Below are 12828 nucleotides of genomic sequence, written 5' to 3'. Positions count from 1 at the left end.
AATTCCTTTCTATTAATCTTAGTTGTAGTTTAGTTTGCTAACAAATGGTAGGCCATAATTGCGTATTTTAGTCACTTATTACACTCTATTTTACTGCACTTTAATTGAGTTTGGGTTTTAATCGCTAGTGTTTTACACTAATTGTATGTTTTATGCCTTGTAGGAGTGATTCCGAGCCATGTTAGATGTTATGGAATGAATTCAAGTGATTTAGAGCTTTGAAGTCTGAGTAAAAGCCCAAGGAATTAAGCCGGGATTGTGTTCGGGGAACAACGGATAATAGTTAAGAACGAACGAAGAATCAAGTAGGCATATTGCGTATGGTCTAGTAAAATGCACATAACTTTTTTCTCAGGCAAAAACTGGCCAAAATCCGCGGCCACGGACATCCTAACCTGAAAAAGTATCCTTTTTCGCGTAGAAGAAGGTATAATTATTTGGGCTCGACCCTACTTTGTATATATACATGGAAAAACAATATTTTGAGTACCTTTGACATACTTTTGACATAATTTAGACCTAAGGAGACTAAGAAGACACTACTTTAGGATTACACAATACCTTTGGAGGCAAAAATACACGGGGAGCAAGGAGGAAGATTCAACCATGAGTTTTTCCTTTCTTCTTCTTATTTTCTATTGTTGGTTATGAATTTTAGTATTGTATTTTCACATACTTTTATGAATAGCTAATTTATTATCTAGAGTTTTGATGGAACCTCTTAGAGAATGAATTCTTGTTATGTTTTAATATAATTTAACCTTTGGATTTATCTACTTGTTCAACTACGTACTTGTTTCAGTTGATTGAATTGCCATCGATTGACTGCGCCTATCTAGTATGTGTTGCTTGAGAAATGATACATTTTTAGGTGGTTATTGAACAACGTTACTCCTAACGTATGTGAAAAACCAATATAGTGGGTTTAAAGGTAAGTTTAGAAATAACAAAGCCCTGACGTAGTCATAGTGGGCGGTTAGATGAAGTCAACTAGTGTAGTTCGAGAGAATATGTCTAGTAAATTATTGTAGTTGCTCGAGAGAGAATTATGGTACCTAAAGTGCTCATGATCAGTAGAGAATACATCGGCAAAATTGTAGGGAACATAGATGGAAGGATTCCGACAATTGGGGAAATCATAACTCTAGACCCCCTTAATTTAGTCTCCAACCCTTTGTCTCGTTAGTTGATAATTTTACCGCTTTCTAGTATTTTCTAGTTAATTAGTTAGAAATATAAATCTCAATCTTTATAATTTAGAAAATTGTTCAAACTTGTCTTCTTAGTGATATTAAATATCTATAGCTAAGCCTTAGTTTTCTGTGGGATTCGATACCGGACTTTTAGACCGGATTATATTTGCAGCGACTGCTTATCCTTTTTAGGACTGAAGTTGGGCATGATCAAATTTTGGCACCATTGCCGGGGAACTAACGGTGTAGCTGTAGGTGTACATATTGCTAGGTTATAAGTTTGAACTTGTATTTTTGTTTTGTTGTATTTGATTTTTTTATTTTTGTTTTACTTGTTAATTTGAGAAACATAGCATCCTGGAATTATGAGAATTTTGATGTTGGTAATTCTACTGTTGAACTTTCTTGTGTGAATTGTGGCGAAAACCACTTGGGTCAAAATATTTCTGAGAGCGAGTTATGTGCACCAACTCAATCTTATGTTTGGAATGTATGTGATATGTGTGGTGGTCGAGATGGTCACTTTCATGGTTGTGCTTATATTTCTTATCTTTCCCCAACCCCTTACTTTGATAGTTCTACTTTTTCTTGTGAAGTTAGTAGGAATAAAGAACCCGGGGATGATAAACTGAAAGAGATCAAGGATATGCTAAAGTACCTTGTGAAACAAAATGATAAAAGACAGATGCAGATAGAAAGGCAAGATGCTGCTATTCGCAATCTGGAGGCACAAGTGAGTCGACTAGTTGAAGCATTTAATGCTCAACAAGCCAATATTGGGGATAGTGGTCAAGAAGAGCATGAATTAGACACTGAAATTCAGGTGGTAATGGAGGAGGTTAGAGTAGAACGCCAACAATCTATCCAACTAGAGGGGATGATGATGTTCAAGAAGTAACACTAGAGTCAGCCAAGGACATTGAAGATACAAATTTAGTTGACTCTAGTGTGATTGGTATTGAGGAGGTCAAAAATCATGAAGTTCATTTATTTGAGCGCGTTGGACCTCATTCCAAAATCTTCTCTACATTATGTTCGGATGGTGAAAGGGAATGGATCCTTACGAGCATAAAAAGGAGCCCAAGGAAGAGGTAGATAAGCGTTACATTTTGAAATTCTCAAGGCCGTCTAGGCAAGGTGACACTCCTCGGTCGAGAGCCAAAAAGTGCATAAGACTTTATCTAATTTTTTGCTCGCAAGAATTTGAGTGCCCCAAGAGCATAATAATAAGCTTGAAGCAAAACTTGGGGTTCAATTCATAAGCTCAAGGCAGAGGCAGAAAGTAATTCACGTCGTGCCGCGACGTTAAATCAAGCGCTTGTTGGGAGGCAACCCAGCTTTATTGCTTTCTTTTGTTTTTTAAGTTCTTTAATTGTATTGTGTTTGTAGTGTTGATTTTTGATTTTCCAGGACCATATAAAGCAAAGCTATTTGAAGGATGCAACAACAAACCAGATGGTTGGAACTAAGTGTGAGGTATCCCCACGAAGGACCAAGCCTGGGAGAAGTCAGAGTACCCCATGAGCTGCTAGTGCTTTGGCATTTGGCCTATCAGGGAATTTCTTTTACCCTCTTATAATTATGATGTGCATTGGGGAGAATGCACAATTTTAAGTGTGGGTGAAGAGATTTTCTATGTGACTTTCTATGCTACTTTGGCTATGTTAGTTTAATTGAATAATATTCTTTTTTCAAAAACGATTGGACTTTTCTCGACGATGGATCTATTAAACAATTTTTTAAGGGATTTAAGTCAAAAGAAAAAGACAAAATAATTTTTTTGTTAGGTAGTGCAGCAATTACCCCTTGATTTTTCTTTGTGCCGCGGTTCTTTTTCAAGGGTTTGTTTGAACCGGGTGTAGTTAGTTTATTTTTTATTTTTTAGGAATAAGAGCCATTATGCCGTGTTTGAATTGAACAGTATCTCTTAACTTTGTTATTCTGTGAGAATAGTTAGTACTCCGATTGTAATGCTTAGGCTCAGTTTTTGACTCTAATATAAGTACCTTAAATCATAGATTCTTAAATTTTATTAACTGCTTTGACTAGAGTGTCTTGATGAATCCAATCCTAAGTGAGTTATGTGTCATGTGTGTGTGAGGTTTTGGTGTTACTCTATGCATTGGATTTGATGCCTAGAACTTTCCTCGTGTATTTGCAAAGCGAAATAGTAGTTTTGTTCAGTCTTGAAAATGATATAGGCGTTTCTTTGTTGAGCGAGATATGTATAATTTAGCCGTCTAATTGTTATGTATCGTAGTTAACTCCTTTGAGCCTTTAATTCTATTTCTTTGGAAACCACATGACAAGCCTTACCCATTTATTTGAATTAACCATCTATTTGAACCTTTTTACTTCTCATGATCACTTAAATAGTTAAGAACTTTGTAAAAGTTAAAGTGTGGGGTGGTTGGTTTGGATTTTGAGTGGAACTAATGAAATAAGGAGAAAGGTGTAGTGTTTTGAAAAAGTAAGAGTTACTTGAATTGAAAAAAAAAATAAAAGGAAAAAATAGTTGTATTGCTGTGAAAAAAATATTCTTTGATAAGTGGTGACTCTCGATGTAATTGTGATTAAAGAAGTATGGTGTAATATACATGATGTGAATGTGGAATTTGGTTTGACATAAGCATGGGGTTTGAATGTTAAAGTATATGTATTAAAGTGCTTAGGAAGGTGTAGTCACTCTTATATCTAAATATATCTTCCCCGTCCCGCAGCCTACATTACAACCAAATAAAGTTCTACTTGATCCTAGACTGAATTAGCTCGATTAAATGAGTAGTACACTACGGGCAAGCTTATGGTGCATCTTTTGTGGCATATGAATGTTATTTTTAAGAGTGAGTGAATTCTTTCTATCTTGAGTTCCTAAGTGTTCTTAAATTTTTGTTGTGTGGAACTACTCTCTTTTGTTGTTTGAAGAAACTTGATTCATGAAGGAAAGGTAATGCTAGTGTGTCACGAGCCAAAATCACTCCGAAGGAGTCGTGATGACACCTAGTTTCTAAACTAGGTAAGCCTAACATTAACTGAATTAACATTGCCATTTACTAACTTCAAATAAAATAACTCTGAATAAATCACAATTCTCAAAACCGGTGGTATAAGTCATAAGCCTTTCTAAGAGTAGTTTTACAAAATAAAAATAACATTGTTCTCGAACGAGAAAGAATCAATGAAATGTAAATACAGATAAAGGTGACTCCGAGGCCTGCGAACGCACCAACAGGTTACCGTGAGTCTCCACCCCGATGACCCGCACAACTACTATCGATCAATACCTGGATCTGTACACAAAAATATACAAAAGTGTAGTATGAGCACACCACGGCGGTGCCTAGTAAGTATCAAGACTAACCTCGGAAGAGTAGTGACGAGAAACAGTCAAAACACTAACTGGTCAAATGAAATGAACATGATATGATGATAAAATATTGAGATAAAGATAACGAGGTAATACCAAAAGCGGAGAGAAATCAAAATACAGATAGTAGGAACAATAAAGGGAGAACACGGGTAATAACGAACGATAACAAAGTAAATCAGATAACCAAGTAAGTCAGACAACCAAGTAAATCAATGCCGACATAATAGCAACAGAGACAAGTAAGAATGTATTCAAATAAAGAAGGCAATGCCAACTCAATCAATCACATCATGTCTAGTACATAATCCCGACCATCTCAACCCTCGATTTCTCATATCATAATCTTAACTTCCGAACCTTCAGCATACATGGCACCTTGTGCCCCCATATTTTCCATCTCACTTTTAACAACAAAATTCACATGCTATACAATACATAATGTCTGTACAATGCACTCAATATGTCCAAGAAGTCCCATTTACTTAATATAAGTAATAATTTCTAAACTAATCATGAAAGCCAGCAAGAAAAGATGAAGTTGTTCCTTTTGAAATCATTTGAGTAAAGAAAGTACCCCTTTTAATTTAAAATACAACATCGGATGGATTATTAGCTTTAACATGAGAGTTAACAACTTAAGACTTAGTAGAAATTCCTTTTTAAGTAAAATACAGCCTTAGACGGTTTAAGGGGATATAATTGAGAAACTAATTGAATTAAGGATGTAACAATTATTGAAGTTTGAAGTATTGGAATGTATATATATATATATATATATAAATTATATATATATATATAAATACAGTGAGGTATTGAAAACACTATAGGTTCTAACACAAAGGATCATAGCAATAAAGGAATTTAAACAGTTTAAATACTTGAATTGGTAACAACAAATAAACACAACAGCAGAAAGTGCACGGCATCACCCTTCGTGCTTTTACTCTCGTTCTCACCATAAGAATCAATATTCACTTTTATTCTTTCTTGTTGCAGCGTGCAATCCGATCCCAATCATATAGTATTGTTGCGGCGTGCAACGCGATCCAAATCATATAGTAATGTTGCGGCGTGCAACCCGATCTAAATCATATAATATTGTTGCGGCGTGCAACCTGATCCAAATCGTATAATGATGTTGCAGCGTGCAACCCGACCCCACATGTCTACCCTTATTACTCCTTGTTGCCCGATCCCAATATACACCTCAACATCAATCACTAAAGAATCCCGGCAAGGGAACAATAGTATAACAACAATATCCAGGCAAGGGAACAATAGTATAACAACAATATCCCGACAAGGGAACAATAGTATAACAACAATATCCCGGCAAGGGAAATAATATCATAAGCAATAACATCCCGGCAAGGGAAACAACGTAATAAGGGTCGCGGAAAAACCAAGAAGCACGATGACCTCAACAAAACGACAAGACATAATAAGCACGTGATAGGTACACCGGTAACCACAACAATTGGACATGTAACCTATTTGCACGAAGTCGTAGAGGAACTCACAATCAAGAAGTATCAAGACAATAAGGAAGGCTACCACTTCAATTAAGGCAATTAAGGGTCAATGTAACACTCAAGAATTAGAGGAAAGCTAACAACATCACATGGAGCATATAGAGACAATTTAAACAATTATTAAACCCAATCATAACAGGATACTTTCCACATAATGAACATAAGGACCTAAGAACCCTAGAGCAAATTTTCCACAAATAAGTCCGAGCACACACTCGTCACCTCGCATGTACGGACTACAATTAGCATAGAAGACCCAAATCCTAAGGGGAAGTTCCCCACATAAGGTTAGGTAAGATACTTACCTCAAAAACGACAAACTGATACTCTAAAATGCACTTCTCGAGTGAAAAGACCTCCGGACGGCTCAAATCTAACCAAATTAACTTTAAAACACAAATAAAACACATAAGAAACTATTTCGGATCATATAGTCTCAATCTTTAACAAAATCCAAAAATCGGTCCAAAAGTCGACTTCCTAGCCCGCACCTCGGAACCCGACAAATTTTACAAAAATCGAATACTCATTACAATATGAGTTCAACCATACAAAATTTATTAAATTCTGATACCATTTGGCCCCTCAAATCATGATTTTTCTTTTTAGGAATTTTCTTCAAAAACCAACATTTTATTCAACCCAAATCACAAGTTAAATGATAAAAATGAAGACAAATTCATGAAATATAATCAATTCAAGGTGAAGAACACTTACCCAATTGTTTTGCTTGAAAAACCCACAAGGAATCGCCCAAAACCGAGCTCTAGAACTCCAAAAACGGTGAAATTGGCAAACCCTTGGAATAGAGTACTATTAATTCTGCCCAGGTCTTAAAGCATCGTGAACGCGGAGGAAGTATCGCGTTCACGAAGAAGAAAAAGGAAGGCTTCCTAGTTGTGCTTCGTGAATGTGACAACACGCACGCGAACGCGAAGAAGGAAAATATTATGGCCCAGAGATTGCTCTTCGCAAATGCGTGAACTAGTACGCAAACGCGAAGAGTGGAACGACATAACTACGCGAACACGTGAGGGGGACGCCAACGCAACGAAGGATAAGGCAGAGCTTCACGAACGCGAGGCGTGTTACGCAAACACGAAGAAGGAAAATGAGATCGACCAACAACAACACATCGCGAACGCGAAAGGCTGTTCGCGATCGTAGAGAAGGAATATGAGAAGCAGAATACAACAGTCCAAACAATGGGAAAATGACCTGTAGCCCACCCGGAACACACCCGAGGCCCCCGGGACCCCGTCTAAACATACAAACAAGTCATATAATCTAACACGGACTCTCTATAGGTCACAAATCACATCAAACAATGCTGAAACGACGAATCCAACCATGAATCGAACATAGGAACTTTCAAACCTTCCAACTTCCAAAACTCGTGCCGAAACCTATCAAATCAACTCGGAATGACGCCAAATTTTTCATACAAGTCAAAAATGACATAACGGAGTTGTTCCAACTCTCGGAATCACATTCCAACCCCAATATCACAAAAGTCAACTATGGGTCAAACTTCTCCATTTTCCAAACTTTAATTTTTCCAACTTTCGCCGAAACGCCTCAAATTACCCTACGGACCTCCAAATCCGAATCCGGACGCGTGCCTAAGTCCAAAATCACTATACGAAGCTGTTGAGATCACCCACAACCCACTCCGGGGCCATTTACTCAAAAGTCCAATTCCGGTCAAATTCTCACCATTTAAACTTCCAAAACTAGTTTCCTTTTTCCAATTTAACACTGAATTATCCGTTAACTGAATTCAACCCTGCACGCAAGTCGATACACATAATATGAAGTTGCTCGTTACCTCAAACTACCGAACCGGACACAATTGCGTAAAACAACCGGTCGGGTCGTTACATCCTCCTTCACTTAAACATACGTTCGTCCTCGAACATGCCCGGAGTCGTTCCAAAACCATCAAACCACTGTATGAGCTCACCATACATACACTAGGGGGTGATTCCCCATCACCCAACCTAAGCAGAAGTGACAATGCAACTTAACTGAAGGTCCCATCTCCTCTTTAGCCCATATCCTTAGAACATAACCCAAACCTCAACATCCGAAGTTCATCATAGGATCTGAATTCCACGTCATCACACTGCATGAACCTTAATAAGCTGAATCCAACCCAAAATTCCAATCCATAATACTATCACATGCTGCCCCACACAACTCAAATGCCCGAAGCAATAACCTCTGACCACCATAGCTTCTCAAATAACATCTTGGATGACGACAATAGACTTCACATTGAATATAACCTTGTTCTGGACCTCCACATCGCTGCTCATGATAAAGAAATATGCGAAAACTCATAGTCGTCGATGAAGACAACAAGTCAAGAAGCTCTCTCGCCCGCCAAGGGCCATCACCCAAATCTTAGCATAAACACCCTCATACTTCCAAACATTCCTCACCCCCGATACCATAGTACTAATCTCAAGTCTAAGAACCTCATCTCAGCCAATGCAAGTAGCACAACTAATAGCTCATCACGGAACCACACAGATTCTCACATTACACAATTTGTACACCAAACCAACAATAACTCAATTATGCAGCACAGATAAAGAAAAGCAGGGTATAAGAATTATCTAACGAGTATAACACATATAACAACAAAAGTGTAGTTCTCCATCAAATCGTCCCACACAGGGAAAATACAACACCAAATAAACACAAGGAAAGGGTATACCACATAACATCCGTTGTGGCGTGCAACCTGCTCCCAAATACTCATCAAGCCAAAATGCTCGGGCTCATTGAACATATGAATACTAATATCAAGTACAATAGAGTGCATAAATAAAACTGTGGGAAAGTAAATGAAAGTGCTAAAACATGAAAGAAGCAAGCACAACTAAGGTGCCATGAGCAAATCAACATCACAAGGGCTATCTCACTGTATCGCCATAAGGCCTACACAGAATTACAACATGCATGTGGAATAACCATAAAACCTCACCGCCTAACACATCATAAAAGAGTAGTACATAACATAGGCTAGGGGCACAGATAATATCCATTCTGTCGGATAACATAACCATAATGACTATCTCACAGGAGCACACAAACTTGACCTGATACAAGATACATATTCTCATTGAACTTTCAAATAGCCCCCAACCCAAATCCTAATTATTTCCACATAGGTAAATATTCTTCAAAAAGATCCATAGCAACCTATCAATAACACATGCGATTAATTATCCCATTCTCAATATTTCTCCACAATCCGCAAATAGGAAATAGTTCACATATGAGGGCATCTAGCCCCAAAACCTCAAGAATACCAAAATTTTCATACCCGAACTCAACTACGCAAATCAAATGGCTGATACATCACTCATACCCTATCGTTCTTCTGAAGCACTCATATAGAGTTTCTGGCCGCGTAACAAAACATGAACCTCGAAGGCCTCAAACCCAATAATCACCATGCTACCAGCCACACACCCGTAAACTAAACCTCAAGGTCCTTTCCAAAAATGCACACTCTTCACATATGATAGCCAACAATGCCAACACTCTATTAATTTCAGATACCGATTTAGGAGAAAACCGCAATGTACCACATATTCTTTATGTCCATAGTAGACACCTAACTCGAGCCATAGTCAAACCATTGAGAACCCTCCGAGATCTGCCCGTATGCAACTAAGCCATCAAGAATGCATCTCCCCAACTCAGTCGAGTCACACAAACCGTCCAATCCAAGAGTGCTGCCATAAATGCCAGTAGAGAATTCCCATTCAAAAGGACCATTTACTTTATCGCTATGCTGCCCCAACACCACTAAGCTGACCCATTTCTTTGGATAGTCGATGTGCAATAATTCGAATCAAGCCCCACATACAGATGAGCCTAGCATGAACCACGTAGCCAGAAGCTCATAAATCACCGCATTTCCTCTGAAGCACCCCGTTCTGCTGCAACCGCGATACTTACGCTGACTAGACCTTCTGTAAATCTGAAGTTGTTCCTCCGACTCCCCTTGATGCTGAAATATAGATCCATTAATGACACAAAAACACTGTAAGCCCCAATATCGTCCTGTGCAAGATCTCAGGCCTTGGTCATACAGAAAATCCGGGAATCCACTAATACCACATACACACATACCTTAGGCCAAATTTGATATAAATCTAACTCTAAAATCTAAATGCCGCTATTGAACTCCTCCAATTGGCACAAAGCCATAGAAAACAACGTATGATGATTTGCAAAACTAACCTTCAAAGCTCGTACAACAAAAATCACAAGGTACTCCAATACCACCAACTATTCCCAATCAACACCCTCTTTGTGGCCTTGCCACAATCGCGACGAAAAGTTAACCAATTAAACCTTCTCAAGCTCGCACTCATCAATCAGATGCCGAAAATCGCTGTGCCTCCATATGAACAATTGAATAGTCTCTCAATGCCTATATATCTTCAGTCTGGACAACACGTCAAGGCAATGCCTGAGCATCCCTGACTCCTTCGTAGCCTGCCTATAGCACCATGAACCACTGGCGCATAGAGGATACTAAGAGCGCAATATTACACAGTGCATGTAAAGGAACATAAGTTATATGCTTCGAGTTGGATCAATATCGCACGATAAGGAATGAAGAATGTGAGATTATCCTAATAGTTTTGTAGCCTCTCGAAGATAAGTGCAGACGTCTCCGTAACGATACGCAAGACTCTACTAAACCTACTTATGACTCGTAGCACCTATGAACCTAGAGCTCTGATACCAACTTGTCACGATCCAAAATCATTTCGAAGGAGTCGTGATGGCACCTAGTCTCTAAACTAGGTAAGCCTAACATTAACTGAATTAACATTTCCATTTACTAACTTTAAATAAAATAACTCTGAATAAATCACAATTCTCAAAACCGGTGGTACAAGTCATAAGCCTTTCTAAGAGTAGTTATACAAAATAAAAATAACACTGTTCTAGAACGAGAAGGAATCACTGGAACGTAAATACAGACGAAGGTGACTCCAAGTCTTGCAAACGCATCAACAGGTTACCGTGAGTCTCCACCGCGATGACCTTCACAGCTACTATCGATCAATACTGGATCTGTACACAAAAATATACAGAAGTGTAGTATAAGCACACCACGGCGGTGCCCAGTAAGTATCAAGACTAACCTCGGTGGAGTAGTGAGGAGAAATAGTCAAGACACCTACAGGACAAATGAAATGAAAAGGATATGATGATAAAATATTGAGATAAAGATAACGAGGTAATACCAACAGTGGAGAGATATCAAAATGTAGATAGTAGGAACAATAAAGGGAGAACACGGGTAATAACGAACGATAACCAAGTAAATCAGATAACCAAGTAAGTCAGACAACCAAGTAAATCAATCATAATAGGAACAGAGACAAATAAGAATGTATTCAAATAATGAAGCCAATGTCAACTCAATCAATTACATCATGTCTAGTACACAATCCCGACCATCTCAACCCTCGATTTCTCATATCATAATCTCAACTTCCGAACCTTCAGCATACATGGCACCTTGTGCCCCCATATTTTCCATCTCACTTTTAACAACAAAATTCACATGCTATACAATACATAATGTCTGTACAATGCACTCAATATGTCCAAGAAGTCCCATTTACTTAATATAAGTAATAATTTCTAAACTAATCATGAAAGCCAGCAAGAAAAGATGAAGTTGTTCCTTTTGAAATCATTTGAGTAAAGAAAGTACCCCTTTTAATTTAAAATACAACATCGGATGGATTATTAGCTTTAACATGAGAGTTAATAACTTAAAACTTTGTAGAAATTCCTTTTTAAGTAAAATACAGCCTCAGACGGTTTAAGGGGATATAATTAAGAAACTAATTGAATTAAGGATGTAACAATTATTGAAGTTTAAAGTATTGGAATGTGTGTGTGTATATATATAGTGTATATATATATATATATATATATATACGGTGAGGTATTGAAATACTATATGTTCTAATACAAAGGATCACAACAATAAAGGAATTTAAACAGTTTAAACACTTGAATTGATAACAACAAATAAACACAGCAGCAGAAAGTGCACAACATCACCCTTCGTGCTTTTATTTTCGTTCTCACTATAAGAATCAATATTCACTTTTATTCTTTCTTGTTGCGGGCTGCAACCCGATCCCAATCATATAGTATTGTTGCGGCGTGCAACCCGATCCATATTATATAGTAATGTTGCAGCGTGCAACCCGATCCAAATCATATAATATTGTTGCGGCGTGCAACCCGATCCAAATCATATAATAATGTTGCGGCGTGCAACCCGACCCCACTTGTCCACCCTTATTACTCCTTGTTGCGGCGTACAACCCGATACTATATAATATTATTGCGGCGTGCAACCCGATCCCATATAATATTGTTACGACGTGCAACCCGATCCCATATAATATTGTTGCAGCGTGGAACCCGATCCCAATATACACCTCAACACCAATCACAAAAGAATCTCGGCAAGGGAACAATAGTATAACAACAATATCCCGACAAGGGAACAATAGTATAACAATAATATCCCGGAAAGGGAAATAATATCATAAGCAATAACATCCCGGCAAAGGAAACAACAAGTACATAATAAGAGTGACAGAAAAACCAAGAAGCACGATGACCTCAACAAAATGACTAGACATAATAAGCACGTGATAACTACACCGATAAC

Source organism: Nicotiana sylvestris, chromosome 11 (assembly GCF_000393655.2).
Source record: "Nicotiana sylvestris chromosome 11, ASM39365v2, whole genome shotgun sequence".
Lineage (NCBI taxonomy): Eukaryota > Viridiplantae > Streptophyta > Magnoliopsida > Solanales > Solanaceae > Nicotiana > Nicotiana sylvestris.
Note: the sequence above shows the minus strand (reverse complement) of the source record.